The following is an 18,909-nucleotide window of genomic DNA, read 5'->3' as shown; positions in this document are numbered from 1 at the left end:
AGATGGTAAAGAATCCACCTGCAATGTGGGAGACCTGGGTTCAATCCCTGAGTCGGGAAGATTCCCTGGAGAAGGGCGTGGCAACTCACTCCAGTATTCTTGCCTGGAGAATCCCATGGACAGAGGAGCCTGGTGGGCTAGTGTCCATGGGGTCACAAAGAGTGGGACACGACTGAGCTACTAAGCACAGGACAGTGTACAGCACCAGCACACACGCTCTTTTAAAATGTTTCTTTTCCTTTTCTTAAACATCAGTTTTCAAGATATTTCTCTAACACATTTTACTTCTTCCAAGATTGGAAGCAGTAAATTCAGAGCCTAAGGAAAAACAGTTCCACCCTTTGAGCTAAAAGCAAGCTGGAAAAGGATCCACTTCACCCCATTTCAAGCTAGAGAGAGAATTCTAGGGTGAAAAGTAGAGTTTCTCAGCCTTGGCGTGACTGGCATTTTGGTCCAGGATGGTACTTGCTGGGAGGGCTATCTCGCACACTACAGGATGCCTAGCTGAATCTCTAGCCTCTTCCCACTAGATTCTAGCAGCATTCATGCACCAACCCTGGGAAAAAAGCCCCGGAGCCAGATCACGCCTAGTCATGAGCACCCATCAAATCAGAGCCTGTGGAAACAACAGCTCAGATTTTGCTCTTGCTGGTGTGGCGACTTTGGACTAGCCTTTCTGAGCTGCTATATCCTGTCCTGGGAAACTGCCACCTAGGCTTGCTGGAGGACTGAAGGAGATTCAGGACCATGGGGCCCCTGGGGCCCCTGGCACAACGCCTCATCATACCCATACCCGGTAAGTGCCTCCCAGGTGGAAGTTTATGAAAACGCACTGACTATTGGACCCCCCTTTGTCTATTCTCACATAGTATGTATTCTGGGAACACAGCATAAATTGTTACTTGGGGTATTGACAAATGCCCATCAAAAAAAAGAAAAAAGCAAGTTTTAATTCAAACCGAAAGATTGAAATGCACTGAGATATACAAGGTTTTTCCATCTGCATTCTCTTCACTGATTCCTCCACATGTCACCCTTTGCACCACAATTCTAAGACTGACACTTTGGATGACAGAGTCTGCTCTTTATTTCAAGAGGAGGAACCATGGGTGGGATCCAATCAATGACAGCAGATGGCCCCTCGTGCCAGCCTTGCAGTCGGACACTCTTCTATCCTAGGCAGCGACTCCCTGGGCCACTAGGGTTTGGCCAATCCAAATTCAATTTGGCAGAGAGGCGGCACTGTGCTGTGCTGGGGCGGCCAGAATCACTCTTTATTCCCCACTTGGTTAAGGGGCTCCTTGGGATTAAACACAAGCACCCACAGGGCCCTAAGTTGCTACAGACTCAGACTACTTCTGGGCCACCCACATATAGAGACATTCCAGTACATCTGTACCCACCCTACCAGACCTTCCTCAAGGGTGGATTCCCTTCCAGCACCAGCTTGACCACCATGCACAGGGAAGAGCAATGGATCGGGGAGGGGGCCAGCAGAACACCTAGCCTGACCCTAAAGTTTAAGAGTCTCACATTTTAACTGTTGCTCAGAAGGCAAGGGCACCCCACTCCAGTACTCTTGCCTGGAAAATTCCATGGATGGAGGAGCCTGGTAGGCTGCAGTCCATGGGGTTGCTGGGAGTCAGACACGACTGAGCGACTTCACTTTCACTTTTCACTTTCATTCATTGGAGAAGGAAATGGCAATCCACTCCAGTGTTCTTGCCTGGAAAATCCTAGGGACAGGACAGCCTGGTGGGTTGCCGACTATGGGGTCGCACAGAGTCAGACACAACTGAAGTGACTTAGCAGCAGCAGCAGCTCAAATGGGAGTGGGTGAGACCAGCCACAGAGACAGAATCTCATTAACATCTGGGTTGAAAGGACACACTCAAGGTGTGAGGAGCTTCAAACCCAGCCCAATGTTGCTATGCTTCTGGAGGGCAGTTCTCATGGTGACTCAGATGGTGAGGATTGAAGTCTTGATTCTGCTCCTTGGCAGGCTGTGTTGACCCTGGGGAAGTACCATCCTGTTTAAAGTTTCACTTTCCCCCATGATGAAAAGTGGGAGAAATGGAGTTGATGTGTGGATCAAATGAGAATGTTTGTAAAATTCTCACACAGTATGTCAGGAAATGTTAGTTGTCACCATGGGGTCTGCCCAGAAGCTTCTCTCTGAACTGTGTTGGTTGGCTTGGGCAATATTCTTAAGGTTGAGGGAGACTCTTCAGAGGCAGGATGGTACAATGGTGGGAAGCACCAGGTTATGCAGTCAAATGGCCATGGTTCAATGCCTGGTTTTGCCAACCAGGCCAACTTGGACAAGTGATTCAACTTCTTTGGGTCTCAGTTTCCTCATTGATAGAATGGGGATGATATGAAAATGGTTGTTGAAAGACAAAATGAGGTGATACCAGTAGAATGCTTGGTACATATTACACATATCATAATACACGTATTAAGTACTTGGTGAATACAAGCTAATAAGTGTCAGTTGCTCAGTCATGTCTGACTCTTTGCAACCCCATGGACTGTAGCCCGCCAGGCTCCTCTGTCCATGGAATTCTCCAGGCAAGAATACTGGAGTAGATTGCCATTCCCTTCTCCAGGGGATCTCCCCGACCCAGGGATTGAACCCAAGTCTCCTGAATTGCAGGCAGATTCTTGACCATCTGAGCCACCAGGGAAGTCCCTAATTATTATTATCTTTTATTTGTTGTGTTGTGACTTATTATTTCATTGAGTCTCCAAGGTGAATATTGAGGGTTAAGTTCATTTCAAGCAAGGCTTCTAACTTCTACCATCTATATTATGTTCAGCAGTCCCAGTGAGCTGGCACACTCTAGCCTAGGGCTGGACTCGGGCGCCCCAGCCCCATCCTGCTCTGCTGGGTGACACGCCATTAGGCTGAGCGATGGACAGCATCTCTGAGCCTCTGCTCACAGAAGCTGTGCTCTGCCCCTCCACCCACTTCCTCCTCCCCTTCATGCCACCAGACACACGCTGCCTGAGGCTGCCAGCATCAGTGGGAGGGCACACCTCTGTAGACCCTGGGTTAGTGCCCCAGCATTTTGCTCCCACACACCATGGCTGGTTTGCGGGTGCACAGACGAGCAGCCCGTCTAAGATGGGAGCTCCTGGCGGAAGACAGCCTGCGGATCTCTATCCTACAGGGTCCCTTAGCACACGAATTGATCAATTACTAGAAGAAAGGGGTCTGGGATTTGACGTGTTAAGGACAGAAAAGTGAGCAGAAGGAGGTGCCCTTGGAACTTTGGCAAAGGACCAGAGCCAGGCCTTCCAGAGCCCAGGAGGCTCTGCCCAGCCTCAGGACTCCTAACAAGGCCAAGCCCTGCTCCACTGGTCTCTCTTAAACACACACAGAGGACCTGCCAGCAGAGACAGACACAGCCCAGCTTGGGCTCGCTCATCTGGAGCAAGGTGTGCCTTTTGCTCTGTGGTGGGGCTACTGAGACCTAAGACCAAGTGCTGTACTGCTACTACTAATAGTAGCTATATACTATAGTAGCTAGGGCTTATTGAACGTTTAAAATGTGCTGCCTCTTTTCTCATAGTTTTAAATCCATTATCTCAGTCAATACTCACAACTGCTCTGTAAGGCATTATGTCATTTAGCAGATGGTTCATCTGCGGCTCCAAGAGGTTGTGTCACTTGTTCAAGCTCACACAGTTTTGAAAGAACTGAAACTAGCAGAGAATTCAAACTCTGAGTGTCTAGCAACAAACCCTGGGCACTTTCTGCTGAGATGGGGTGCTTTGCCACAGAGGAAGATGCCCTCAGCTCATCCTCAGCCCCAGCCCCATCCTATACATCGTCACAGCATTCTCCCTGTGCCACCTGGGGCCTCACACCTTTACCAGTTTCTCCTGGATTTCAAAGCTCTCTGTGTCCATTCAATCATGCAGGGACCCTGATTGAAACGTGTTTCTTTTTTGCCAGAGCAACCTGAAGTCATCTCTCTTCTCAATATATTTAAGAATTCTTTTTAGAATAAAGGGGAGAAGTCCGTTATCATTTTTCCATACCTACAGTATATTCAGGTAGGAATATTTAGGGCCAGTTTTATCTATGATATACTCTTTTAGCCATTAAAATAGATTTATGTGTGCTAAGTTGCTTCAGTTGTGTCCAACTCTTTGTGATCCTATGGAGTGTAGCCCGCCAGGCTCCTCTGTCCCTAGGATCCTCCAGGCAAGTATACTGGAGTGGGTTGCTGTGCCCTCCTCCAGGGTATCCTCCCCGATCGAGGGATCAAACCCAGGCATCATAAAAGGAGTATTTATATATTCATGCAAATATATTAATCTATACATGCAAATACATGAATATATTTGCATACACATATGAATATTCCTTGTATGATTCAATAAAACGATTTTTAGTTTATATTTTAGAAATAAACCAATCCACAGTGCTTTGTGCTTCATCTGGATTAGAACTGAATTAGTTCAAAAAGTAGTGTTTTCTTCTGTTGGGTGGGTGAAGATACACTGGAAGCCACCAGGGCCACAGAGCAGATCATAAGCAGGGCTTCGCTTACATTCCCTGCTCCCAGCCCTACGGGACTGAGAGTCAAAGCCACAATCTGCCTTCTTACCAGATCCTTGATTCATTCAACCACATCATCCCCAAACTGCCTCAGAATACTGTCTCATGTGGGTATTTTTACTCCTCAAGCCCAAGGAGCAATTAGGCATTTTAAATAATCACTTTTGCAATGACAGCACTATCCAGACCATTCTTGATCTTTAATCAAAGTTACCAGCAGGTGAATTCACAGCATTTGCCCGAAGGATGTTGCAATAGCTTACTGACTTCCTGTTTCAATATGACTGTCATTTCAAGAGAACTACTCCCAGTGAGGAGAAAAGAAAATTCAAGTATGTGTGAAATCTAACTGAATGTAACAAAGATGATAATTCATGTTTTCCAAATGAATCAAAATATGAATCAAGCTTGGGGAATGTATTTGATCCTCTCAGGATTACATCACAGGTAATTTCATGCCCTCATAATGTGTTTCAAGACAGACATTTCATGTTCCCAGGGGCAACATCAGAAGCATTATTCCTGGGCTTTCAAGTGTCTACATGAGCAATGATGCCATAGTGGGAGCCCGAGAGTTGATTCATTACAGATACACTTTACTAACTATAAGCCAGTTGAAAATACACATCTTATGCTGATTTTTATCAGTCTCAGTGACAGTTCAGACAAGAAACAGACACTGACAGGAGACAGGAACCAAAATTGATCAAAAAACAAGATTCCCTTACATGACCTCAGAGGCCTTTATCAATCGTGTTCAGCTATGACAAACTAAAAATAGAGCAAGCTTTGAAACATGGATGTCACGGAGTCTTTTCAGACCTCAAGAGAAACTATGGTTCTCTCCTCCCCAGACTTCACACTCACACCAAGCTTTGCACATATTTTGTGCAAAAGGCCCTCCAAAGACTATCCACTGACCCCTATAAATCTATTGACACCGTGGATCTTTAAATCAAAATCTCTGTTGCACTCATGTAGGATTGAAATGAAAAGAAAACTTGTAATGGAGTCAGGGTCAGAAGAAAGTCTACCCTGACCTCTGAGAGAAGCCCTGAGAGTTTTTATTCTTGCTCTTACTTGACATGAGTGTGGCATAGTTTTCCTACAATGGCAGCAGGAAGGGCCTCCCCTTTCCCTCTCTATCAGCAGCTGAAGGAGGAACCATGCTGCGTCCAGGACAGTCATTCTGGACCTCTGTTCAGCAATGTAGTAAAAAATTCACCGTATACCCTACCACCCTGAACCTCAGTATTTCTCTCCTGACCAATCCTTGATCTCTCTTCTAAAACAAAGTAGCCATAAGCAACACATAGCAAAAAATAAAAGCAAAAACAAACAAACAAACAAAAAAAAAACGCAGCCTACTTTTACAACCGAGGTCTCCATAGGGCTTTGGAAAGGCGTAGGTATGGGAACTGGGAGATTACGTTTACAATGCTTATTTTCCTACTTGGCTGAAGAGGCCACATGATTGGTCTATGGGCCACTTGTATCATCAGCACCGAAGAAGAAGTTAAACTAGGAGTTTCCTGAGGTCCCACCCAGACCTGTGAATCAGAATCTATGCTTTTAAGACCCCACCTTCACCAATCCTTAAGCACCCTTGCCATTAAGAGCTTCTGGTTAAAGACTCATCTACTTGAGTTTTTTCAAGTTCCCAAAACAAGATAACGAACTCCAGCAGATATTGGCCCTAAAATAAACATCCATAAACACCAGGAAGTCCTCGTAAAGTCAGAGGCAATACATTTCAATCCGAAGAACTCAAGCTTCAGTTCATCTGCGGAGATTCTCTCCCTGTCTTATTGCCTAACTTGAAGTAAAGCAGTTCCTAACATCCGGTACCACCATGTTCAATGCAACAGTGCTCCGCAACTTAACAAGTATGAGTCTGTGAAGGCCAAACAAAGTCCTCAGAACACAGCATTGTGGAGGACTTTTGTAATGATTGTTTTCATCGAGGGGATTTCATAGCTGGCTGAGTCACCCCTTATTCCATCCCACCCCCACCACAGCTCTTCCAAAGATTACTTAACCACCCTGGCTTTTAGACCTCATACCAAAGAAACCTGGTATCTTAGCCTTCAATGGAGAGAAACAATCATCAAGAAATGTTTGCCCTGCTAGTATATTGATCCCTTCCAATTAATAGATATTCATTGATGAGCTACTAAACGTTGGCACTGTGCTAGGTGCTGGGGGCATAACAGTGAACAAAACACAGAAGCTGCCCTGCTCAGCTGGACTGTCCAGTAAGGTCACCACTTCTGAAAATGATGTAATAGCTTTTTCCAAGGTCATCTGGTCTCATTGGCCATCTCCTGCTGGGGTTACAGTAGAACAAGAGCAGGGAGAGCCAGGTGACCTGCTTTGGCATTTGGAAATGACCAAGCTTGGAAAGAACTTCAACTCCCTTAAAAAACAGGGTTAGGGCAAGAATAGAGATGCAGATGTAGAGAAGAGACTTGTGGACACAGTGGAGGAAGGAGAAGATAGAACAAATTGAGAGAGTAGCGTTGACATACGCATATACTACTGTGTGTAAAATAAACAGCTTTGATGCCTTGTGATGACCTAGATGGGAGGGACGGGGGATTGGGAGGGAGGCTCAAGAGGGTGGGAATATATGTCTACATACAACTGGTTCACTTCTTTGTACAGCAGAAACCAATACAACATTGTAAATCAATTATCATCCAATCAAAAATTAATTAATTAATTAATTAATTAAAAAAGGAAAACCAGGACTGGTCCTCCTTTCTCCAACAACCCCAAGCCCTTGCCTTCATGGGAAACCCTCACCAAGACCTGGAGTTGGCAGCCATGAGTTTCACAAAGCAGCCTCAGCCAAAACCAATCTCCACGCAGGACAGAATAAAGCAGCTGGTTGTCTGGATGGCTGCATGTCTCTCCCTGAGACAATAGTGTGTTTATGTGTCAGAGGGTTAGGGGCAGGTTAACATAAAACCCACCGTAAACAGAGCTGTTAATTCAGTTGCTGGCAGGGGCTTCTGTTATCTTCTGAATACCTCCCAGAGGGTATAAGCCCTACCTTTTCATTTGAGTTGGCAGCAGAGTTATTTTTTTGCACCTGTTGCTCTGCTCCAATAACAACGCAGTTAAGCATTGATTTGTTGGAAAATAAACAGAAAAAAGCAAAGAAAGGCATCTGCCCAAACAGCCTGAGCTGGTTTGACAGAGCATTCATGCCAATTTGTTTTTCCTATAAAAACCAAAGAAAAACCTGCGCTTTCAGTTTGAATGCTGTCCTCCCACTCCCTAAGAAGAAAAGGTGGTATCGAAGAGACCAGCCAGAGCTGGCAGGGCCCAGGAGCCAGAAGACACTGTACTTTTCCATTGGCTGGTTCTACGAGGGCGCTGAGGGGTATCTGAGATCTGTAGAATGACATGGCCAGCCTCCAGCCAGCCCAGGTTAAGATCCTGAATCAGATTAACAAGGCCAGAGAAGGGGCTGCCAGGGTATGATCATAACCCAAACCACACTCTTCCAAATGGTTGATTTCCGAAAGTCAGTAAGTTCGGGGAGTAGGTGTGGTCTCTGGGTTACCTCCCTGAGCAGAAACTCAGCGTGGCTCTCCCAAAGGCTTCTTTCATCCAGCCCTGGGCGATGAGCATAATTTGAAAACCCCCAGTCCCTGGACCGTAGCTTTCCCAATGGGGAAAGGAGGTTAGCCATACCTACCTCCAAGGCAAGCTGTGTAGACTCACTCATGTCCTGCCAAGTGACTTGAGATCCCAGGTGTCCTGTCGAAAGGACCTAAGATGTTCACTGTATGATGCCCGCGTTAATTCAAGCATCACCGCGCTCTCATTTCCCAACAGTTTGTCAATATCACATGATGTGCTCAAGCCAGAAAGGGCTACAAAGAGCTAAATAAATCACTCAAAGGGAGATCATGACAACACTAATTAAGCGGTGGCATCATCACCCAGACTTCAACACACACTGTCAGGCGAAGCCTCTTAATATCTCTTTTTTAAGCCTTGAGCAGAAAACCTGGGACATGCGGGCAATGCGTGATGTTCCCCAAGATTACCACCTCCCCGCAGCTTTCTCTCAGCCACTGGGCTTTCATTATCACCACACCATTGGCTTAATGGGGAGGGGAGGTCACAGCAGTGGGGGAAGCCTCCGAAACGCCTCTTCTCAAGGAGCGTTAAGAACAGGGTGTTCTGACAGAGGAGGGATACGGCTGGCTGAGCATTCCCAAGCATTCTTGTCATGAGCAGGGCAGGGAGTGGACTGCCTCGGAACCAAATTGGGCAGCCAGAAAAATAAAAGATTTAACAACACCCTCAGTTGACTGAAAAATAAATAAGACCCAGGACGCAGGAATGCGGGAAGGGTGGAGGGAGGTTAAGAGGCTGGAATCGGAGCCAGGGAGGGTTGGGATGGACTGGGACAATGGATTTGACCAGGTCGAGATTAAAGTTTCTTCCCAGAGAAAGACTGAAATGCCCCAGTCAGGGAAAGATCAACAGCCACCAGTTTGGGATCTCCAGATCATATAATTACAAAACAGCAGTCAAAATTATGACGAGGATGACAGTTTATATTTATTGAGTGTTTATGATGTGCTAGGCATTGAGCTAGGCTTTACAGGAATTGTCTCATTCACTCCTTGCAAAAACTCCAGATATGGATACTAATATTATCTCCATTTTTACAGAAAAGGAGGCACAGAGAACTTGAGTAACTTACTCAAAGACACAAAGCTAGTAAATGGTTGGATGTATAATAACAAATGCATTGGGGTGTGGAGGGAGTGCCATATAACTTTTCGTAGCTTTGAAATGGACTCTTGTATTTCCAAAGACAAGGTGATTGTCTTTTAGGATTGCACACTTTTATTTTTGAAACTGAGCTCCTTTAAGTACAGCTGTATAATTTTTTGTTCCCCAAATGTGAGCGTGAAGCATACTAAGCATCCTTGTGCCCTTAGTTAAAGTTATTTTAGTGTGCATCTGTGTGGATGCTACAGAAACACCCGTTCATGTCCACCCAAACCCATCTGTCAAAACTTCAGCCTGGCTTCCAGTTGAAAGCCCCAGATTGACTCAGCGATTGGGTTTGGCTGCTTGAAGTCACCTCAGACTTATTAGCCATGATAAAAGAGCAGTAATAATCACAAGGAAATTGAAAAATTAAGGGGAAATTAGGCCTCCTTTGGAAAAGCATCTGACAACTAAGCCATCACACACGAGTCCTGATGTCAGACCTACTGTGTTATGGACATCACGCCAATGAGGGGAGGGCTCTGGGAGCCTGCATTCCATCCCTCTGAGAAGTCTAGGAAAGTTCTCCCCGACCTCCATCATACCCATGACCCTGCAACTGTTTGTAAAAACATAGCCATAAAACAGATAGGACTTCACTAGACTCATTCCAGCATCATCTTTGCAACTTAAGAAACAAATAATACATGAATTTTCTCATGTTGTTAGAGCATCTCCTCTTTAGAAGAAGTAGGGTTTTCTCTTTGTACAGACAATCATTAAACAACCATAAACAAAAAGTCGTATTCCTTTCTAGAGACTTGCTGCAAGACCTATAGACTCTAGGCATACCAGATCTCATTTTCCCTTCCAGAACACACTTCATTCTGCTTCCTCTAGCTCCCTGACCTGTAAAGTAAGCCCTCTGGAAAGTAACACATGAAAATACTCCTCAGCAAGGCAAGCGACTTCTAATCAGAAAGGTTTTCCCAGGGATCAAATCCCTTCCAGCTGATTATTCAGGTATTCCTCCCCTTGCTTCAGTGGACATCTTTGACACTCAAAATGATCAAATCAAAACAGCCAAGGTCAGCTAGATGAGCATGATAAGGAGGAGCCGGGGTTCTCCCTGCAGAGTCCCAGCATCAGGAGTTGTCACACATTTGAATAATTTCATCATATCCAGCTACGTGACTGGCAGGACTCAGTGCAAAAGGAAAATCCAGAGCCCCTTGTCCCAAATGTGTTAAGAACTTCAAGACAGCAAAAACAGAGTGCTAAGCCAAGCACAGGTGCTTTCTAGGTGTTGGATCCTGTATGACCGAGGTGGCTGTATTTCGCTGACCCCAGCCCTGTCCCAGGGGTCAGTCCCAACTCTTGCCTTTATCCATGCCCTTGCTCTTTCATCATGGAAGGCAGGGAGACACTTTGCTGTCTAAAGCTCCTAAAGGAGTTAGGAGAACCAAGCAAAATATGACATGGAACATGCCTGTAATAGCACCTGGCTTACGGCAGCACTCAACAAAGGTTAGCTATTATTAGCATGATTATTATTATTGTTATTATCTTCATGATGCCAGGGTCCTTTGACAACTCCAAAGCTATCCATAGACAAGAACGATGGGTGGGAAGAAAACACACCCCACTCTGATAGAAACTATTTATTAGCTACTGCTGTTCATCAGTCGTGTGTGAGAGAGTGCTATAAGTTAGGGACTCTTAGCCTTCTCTTTATACTGTGAACCCATCTTGCAGTCCACTGAGGATTATGGACTCCTCAAAATAACACTTTTGAAATGACAAAGTAAAATACTAAGATTAGAAAGGAAGTTTATATTGAAATACAATTTTCAAAATACTTTTAGAAATAAATGTGTGATAACATAAAAATATATGTGCTTCTCTGCTGTTGTTCAGTCACTCAGTCGTGTCTGACTCTTTGCAACCTGATGGACTGCCGCACTCCAGGCTTCCCTGCCCTTCACCGTCTCCCGGAGTTCGCCGAAACTCATGCCCATTGAGTTAGTGATAGTGTACTAATGTACTAAGCTTCTTTCTTAGTACATTAAGCAAGAATAGCTAGTGCAGGTTCAACAACTTCCATGACATCAAAGTAGTGATGAATATTGATATTTTAAGACATCTGTAGCAAGTGCAATGTGATATAAAAATATCTGTAATTTCTCTGCGTGATAATCAGTTACAGCTATTGCTACTGAGGAGTTTAGTATGCCACACTCGTACTGAAATTGAATCGAATTCACATTGAATATTAAATTTTAAATTACTGAAAGTAAAAATTTTATTTGTTTTCACATCCAAGTCCACAAAGCCTCTGATTTCTCCCATGGACACTAAGAGATCCTTGGATCACGGGTTAGAAACCTTTCCTGTTTTTGTAGCAAGGGCTGCTTGTTTAATTCAAAGAGCCTCTAGCTACCACCTCTACATGGCCAGAAGCCTCATTTGAACAATTTACAGGAGGTAGATCCCATACTGCCTTGCCAAAATAAGTAGGAATTTTTTTCAAAGCCTCTAGAATACCCAGAGTAATTAATGCCTTAACTGCCGTGGCCAGTAAGTATCTGGAGACTCTCAAGAATTTAAGGGGTGGGCAACATATATAAAGTTGTGACTAGTCATGTGGACTGCCGGGAAGGAGATCAGTTTCTTCTGGAGGCCTCTACATGCCAGACATCAAGACAGGATAAAAAAAAACGTGCTATGTACCTATCCCAAGTCTTCCTTGAGGCTCCCGTGGGTGGTGGTTTGCAGCCAGCTTAATACAAGGCTCCACTAAGAGACCCCCCTCCACATAGCTCATCCTACCTCCTTGCTGCCCACCTTCCCCACTGAAAACCCCGCTGCCTTTCTTCCCCAAGGTCACAGCACAGAGCCAACGTCGATCATTTTGACAAACAAAATCCCAGAATTATCCAGCCACTCCTTCTCAAGAGAGACTCACTGAAAACACCCAGGTTGAGGACTGATCCTCCAACTCCATTCCACAATTACTAATTGTTTACTCACAAGCATGGGTCCAGATGCTTTCAGATTCTTTGTCTAATTTAATCCTTATAACAGCCTGTGCAGATGTTATTACCCCCATTTTCCAGATGAGGAAACTTATATTCTGGAGCTTAGATAATTCATCCAGTGTCATTCAGCTGCTCAGTGACAGAGTCGAATGTGAACCCAGGTGTTCTGACTTTAACCTCGTGTTCTTTCTACCACATTCCAACTGCTTGCAGGCAACAAAAACCCATAGCCTCCTGCCTCTTGAGAGACAGAAGCAGCCAAAGTCTACATTTCAGCCATGTTCCTCAAGCCACAGCCTCTGGTCAAGGGCGTTAGAAAGGTAAGCTAGGTGTCCTCTGATTTTCTCAGTGGACATAATTGAGGCAGAGGCTGAATTGAGGCCAAATCTCAAGTCCAGCTGCGAAGAAAACAAGTCTTGTCAGTAGATACCCATGGAGACAGGCTGACATAATCTTCACCTTTCAGGCCCCACTTACCTCCTCCAATAGAATATATCATTAGTCTTTATGAGAGAATTTTTTTAAAGGTTCCTCAAAGGGACCCCCCAAAAACTCTTTGAGACAGTCATATGCTCCAAGCCCTATTGTCATATTTAGAAATAGAAGACCTCTTTCATATTCCAACAGATACTTGATAGACTTTGGGAAAAAGTCTGCATGAGGTCAAGAAAGGGATGGCAGGTGAGCTGAAATTTCTCAAATCCACAATGGGACCAATAAAGGTCTAGCCCCAGAGGCCCTTTATGTGGTGTCTATGACATAGAGTGAGGGGTATGTGGCTGAAGAGGAACTTCTAAATTCCCCACAATCACACCCATAAAGCCCTAACCCCCAAGGCCGTTTGTGTGGTGACTATGATACAGAGTGAGGGGTACGTGGCTAAATAGGAACTTTTAAACTCACCACAATCACAACATCAAAAAAAAAAAAAAAGTGTGCATCTGGACAAGGACCTACAAAAGTAAAAATAAGTAGTTATTATAATAGTGGGGTTCGTGCGGTAGTCTAATAGTCCAGTAATCAAAATATTATAGTAGGCCTGTTGGCTCCTTTTGATTTGGGACTTGGTTTTCATCAGGGGCATGTTTGGAATGTATGAAGCATGTTTAAAATGCTGGTCATATTTAAAATAGACAGATACCCTTAATAATAACAAAGATGCTGCTAAAAAAGGACAGGAAGGAAACTCTTAGGGCCAGGGTGTTGGGGAAAATTGGAAGAGAAGACATATGAATCCAATGAACCAGAACAAGGGGCTCAGCCCCGTAAAACAGACCAAAGACAGAATGTGGTTAGGTACTAGTGAAATCAATTTTCAAAGGAGTATTTTACAGGGTATCTCTTTTAAAACAAGGCCAATTAGAGCCCTGGGAGCCTCTTTAAATGGGCCATCCTGCTTGACTCTATTACAAGCTCTGATTTTTCCAGACTTAGGCCGAGGGCCTCTGTAAAGACTGGACTCTCCAGGTGGGCTGCTCAGTGGCTGGGCCAGCCATGTTCCTCTTCTGATGACCCCTCAGGTCTTCCTCTGTAGGAGGTGAGCCCACACCCATCCAATCTACCCAGTAATTCATGGACAATCAGTCAAGTGAGCTGACCAGCACCACACAGTCTGAGTGGCCTCCATGGGGGCCTGAATATCCACCTTTCAGCCAGCTGCTTTGGGGTTTTACAGAAGAGGGCATTAGAGTGCCTACCCGGGTACACCAGCGGCTTCCAGTGGTCACAAAACAGTCAGCTGCATCTGCTTCTATACTCACACTGACTCCAGATAAATGAGACAATTGATAAAGACGGGATATTGTCATGGGAACTGACTCAAGCACCCCTAGGAAAGTCGCCCGGTATCCAGTCTGCAGTACCTCCACCAGGCATATCCCTGGGCCAAAATTCTGAAGACCCCAAGGAAGCCGTTCCGACTTGAGTTCCGACTGGTCTTCTTTCCTGTCCCATCCTTAGGAGGGCATCTCTCATCCCATTCTCAGCTTTCACAGCCTCAAGTTAAACCTGCTGACCTCTAGACGTAGCTAGCTTTCCCCAGTCACCAGGTTCTGAGGACCGAAGTGTATCTTCAGGATGATCAGGTTTCAAAATGAGGGATCAAAAGCCCAGAGAGGTGGTGTGTGTTGCTATGGGCACATAGTTTTGCTGGGACTACAAAAACCAGGTCTCCTCAATGCCAGTCCGGGACTGTCCTACACCCTGCCTTGTCTACATTGTGCTCCCATCACTCAAAAACATGAGTCTGGAATTCTTCAAGGAGAATTCGTAAAGACATTTTTTTTTCCTTCTGAAGTCCAATAATTCTTTAATCAAATAACTCTGAGGGATCCATGAAAACTTCTACTCTGGCACATCTTAGCTTCCTGACGTCAAAGCCACTTGGCTTGAATACACGTTCCATCTGAACATGACCCAGTCTCCCTCACTGCACCGTATTTCCTGCACAGCTTAATAGCCTGGGGCTCTAAAGCCCTGTCTGATTTAAATAAACATAATAGTCACACATATCTAATAAGAGCACAATTGCTGCTCCTCAAAACAAATCATATGATTTAAAATCCTATTATGAAAAATTAGATAAGAGCATATTAAATAAAGTTTATTATCTTCCCTGTCGCTTCAGTGATTGTGCAACAGATTTAAGAGAACCCCAACATGACAGGGCTGCCGTCCTCAGTCTTCAGACGACCACCCGCCGCGCACTGCCAGCGTGCCTCACCCTGGCTAAGAGCTCAGCATGGTCGGTTACCCGGTAACACAACCAGGGTGAGAAGCCAGGTCTCCAACACCAAAGCTGCATGGAGCTGAAGCCTCCCAACTGGGGCCTCACCCACAACAGAAATGATTGTCACTTCAATTCTACCAGAGAGGGATCTTAACAAGAGAAATGGTCTGAAACGGCAGAAAAAGGTTATCACCGAAAATCACGTTCCGACTTTGTATTTGATTCCTCCAAACCGTGGCATTGCTTCTCAACTGTGTTAGCAGTTTCTACCACGGCGTTCTCAGTATCCACCCCACCCATCTCCCAGAGGTCTTTGAAAATCCCATCTGTTCCAAAGCACTTAGGGAGGACTCTAACTGGAGGAAGCGAGGCAAAGACTGAACCACTTTTGAATGATTCGTGTAAACCTCTGCGACTGGGCTTAATGCTTGAACATTAAACAGGGTTCCTACACTGAGTTTTCAAAAAGCAAGATGGTCTAAAGAACACAATTCAGGGCTAACCTTAATTTAGGGGTGGGGAGTAGGTGGGGATAAGGAAGAAATAAAACCTTACAAGAATCCACAACACTAAATTCTACTTCCTAGAAGTGAACTTTGACCCACAGCACTCACATTCTGGCCTAGGACCTGATTTGAGTCCCTTCTAGTTTCTGGTTAGCTAACTGAATGCAGTTGAGTAAATAGTTTAGCCTCTCAGTTTCCATTTTGTCTCGGCCTTTGAAATCATCAAAAAGGTACTGAAAGAGGATCTGCATAAAGTTAGTGAGTTAAAGGGAGCACAAATGTGGAATCATGAGTGTGAACACAAGACTTCTCAGAGGTCCAGAAAGACCCAAGGCATTTCCATCTGGGGGCACTCACAGTATATTTTTTTTAAAAAAGCAAAAAAAAAAAAAAATCAAAAGGCATTGTTTGAATTTAACAAATAGATGCTTTTTAACTCAAAAGAAAAAATATAATTGAATTTGAGATTTTTCATATGTACAAGGCCTGGATCTAAGGCATCACACTCCCCACAATCACCCTAAAAAGTTTCCAAATAATGCCGCCATCTTGAACAGTAACGCACGAGAACTGAAAGCACAGTTGTTCCCTCAATGTTTCTTTCTTCTAAAGTGCCTCTATAAAATAGTTTGGAAATATGGAGGATTATCTCCATTATATTTATTATTCTTTCAAATGTGATCACACATTTTCAAACGACCTTCATTTCATGTTCCACTGTTTTTTAAAGTCTGTCCACATAAGCCATTAGTGATGGTGCAGAAATAATGTAATCCTACACAATTTCAGGTTATAAAAAAATGAATCTGATGAGTTATTTCATAGTCTTTGGACTCAAGTCCTCAAAAAGAAGATTAAATGCAGCCTTCTACAAAATCCAAATGCAGCTATTAAAGTCATTCTCCTTTTTTTTAGAATTAAAGATTATTCACTTTTATAGGGCTACATAAAATCATTCTTAAAATCTCTTAAGAGCCTTTCCTGGTAGTATCCCTTACCCCTAAAATTCTTCCTAATAACACAACTTCATCTCTCCTGTTGGAAATCAACTCTTCCCTTGACTTCAGTGGAATTAGCACATGGCCACTCATGAGCCCCAACTACACTTTTATGCAATGAAAAGCTCTATCTAAACACATTCTCACAATCATGCCTACAGAATAAACTCCTGAACTAGACATTCCATTGAAAAGTTCTCCAGTCCAAACATTCACTCCCTTTATCCCTGTTGTTAAGGTCAGTGTCACGAGACACCTGTGAACTTAGGCCCAGCAGCTTATGCTTCATCGTAACAAGATCATGCGCCCACCATCCCAGCAATATGCTAAATCTTGCCAAAGACAGATGGTGAAAATGTCACTTTCTGACTCGGCATCGCCATTACCAACAAAAAGATGGTCTACCCACCGTTTCCAGTTCTATCCACATGGAGGCCAATACTTCTCCATTGTGACCAAACAAAATCAAAAGAACCCCTGTCTTAGAAGACATTTGGTGCCGCTGACTCACGTCTGCCTGTCTGGTCACAGTGTCCCGTCATGGAACAAAGGGCTGGTCTGTCCCCTTATGATATGGCAAAACTCTTTGCCAAAATTGTTATTGTTTTCAGGACAGAGGTGTGCCACACTCCCCAATACCCTTGCCTACCCACGCTGCCTGAACACTTTTTCTAATTTGAGTGCATACACCTTTGCCTGTTTCCAGCCATTTTCCAACACCAGAATATACTGAAGATGAATCTGCCTTTGCCTACAACTAATGGAATGAGTCAGGAAAATCACCAACAGAAGACATCTCTAGAAAATGAGAATGTGTGTTCTGAGCCCCAACAGCAATTTAGCCAACCAGTTCGTCACTGAGAAGAACCTGTCCCAGCTTTCAGAATTTCACAATTCAATCCAGGGAAATGGCTTTGTCACAAAAAGAGAGGGAAACCAGGGGACTTTTAAATTCAGTGATTGGAAGCCCAGACTCCATGCAGGGAGTTCAGATAGCACTCAAAATCAGCCTGCCGCCCTCCAAAATCAAATCCTAAGACAACCCAGGGAGGTGAACAGAGCTGAGGCACGTTCACTTCCTGCCAGCTGCCTCCGGGAGTCTCTTATTTACCTCTGTCTGATTCAAGGCAGGTTTCTCTTTCCACTCAGGTATTTAAATTCCAAACTCCAAAGAAGGTTTAAAAGTAAGGACTTACCTCATCTACCTAAAGATTCTGGGTGGAAAATCCAATAGCTGTGGCGAATGGAGGGAAGACTGCTAGAAGCACTCACGCCAGCTTGAACGGGGACAGGGAACCGGGAGTGTTATCACGTCTGAGCCCTCATCAGAGTGAAGATCAATGCACATGACAATAATTTTAAATCATTTTGTAGGATGTTAAGCAATAAGCCACCAACCGGGAATTCCCTAAGTCACTTCCCCCTCTTCTGATTGGCTGCCGGGCCCTTTAAAAAAATAAAATAAAGGATTACAAACATTTGCTCATTTGCATTTGGCCAACTCACACGTTAGTGTTCAAACAAAACAGGTCTAACCAGGTTATGCCTGTGTCTCGAGAACAGAGAGACAACCTGTTAATGGATGAGGAATTGATTTGGTGGTGACTGTTCTTTTCAGCTTAAAGGGTGTTTCAGGTGAAAAACACCAGGCTTGCTCCCCAAAGACACCACCAGGAGGGGAGAATGTAAATGCGATGTGAGCAGAAGCTCAAATCTGGAGGAGATGGTGGTATAGGGGATTCAGGGGCTCTCTTAAACCTCTGTCTTCATATACTAATTTGTGTTCAGTCCACTCTGCTTCATCATCAAGATCTTTTCCCTGCCACACAGACAGCAAGTTTTTATGGGGCTCCCGGCCAGGTTGCTGGAAGCATAAATTCTTTCTCCAGGCACCATGATTACCTCCTTGACATGGACCCTTGGTAATTTCAGTGGACTTTGAAAAGCCCATCGCCCTGGTCCCAGTAGTGAGCTTTGGAAAATTTGAAGGAAGGGTCCTGGGAGGGAGAGTCTACCCTGAGTTGACAAAGTAGAAGAGTCAGCTGTCAACAATGCAAAAGCCTGACTATCTGGTTGTCTGCTTAGCCAGATTCTTCCTCTTGACACTTCCGTGGTCTTTTGTTTTTTAACTATAAATCAACCCTCCCTATAGGAGCTTGAGAGAGAAAAACCAAGATGCTGAAACTAGAAATATAACAACACACTTTGGGCAAGAAGACGGAATTTGAGGGAGGATCCATGGATTTCAAATATCCACACAATTCCCACCCCCCTGGCCAAGGGCCTGCTTTACTGGCTCACAGACGCCCCTCCTCCAATTTAGGTGAGT

General features: G+C 44.5%; 1 protein-coding gene across 1 annotated transcript in view; it reads right to left on the bottom strand.

The window, feature by feature from the left end:
* Positions 1–17,996, bottom strand: part of EHF (ets homologous factor) — a 43,969-nt gene extending 25,973 nt beyond the window's left edge. Inside the window, exon 1 of the mRNA XM_010831842.1 lies at positions 17,777–17,996. The gene's annotated coding sequence lies outside the window, so the exon portion shown is untranslated. The remainder of the gene's footprint in view (positions 1–17,776) is intronic.
* Between the last annotated feature and the right edge of the window lie 913 nt (positions 17,997–18,909).

The sequence above is a fragment of the Bison bison genome, unplaced genomic scaffold, assembly GCF_000754665.1.
Source record: "Bison bison bison isolate TAMUID 2011002044 unplaced genomic scaffold, Bison_UMD1.0 scf7180017864531, whole genome shotgun sequence".
Taxonomy (NCBI): Eukaryota; Metazoa; Chordata; class Mammalia; order Artiodactyla; family Bovidae; genus Bison; species Bison bison.
Note: the sequence above shows the minus strand (reverse complement) of the source record. Positions and strands in the feature narration are given on the sequence as shown.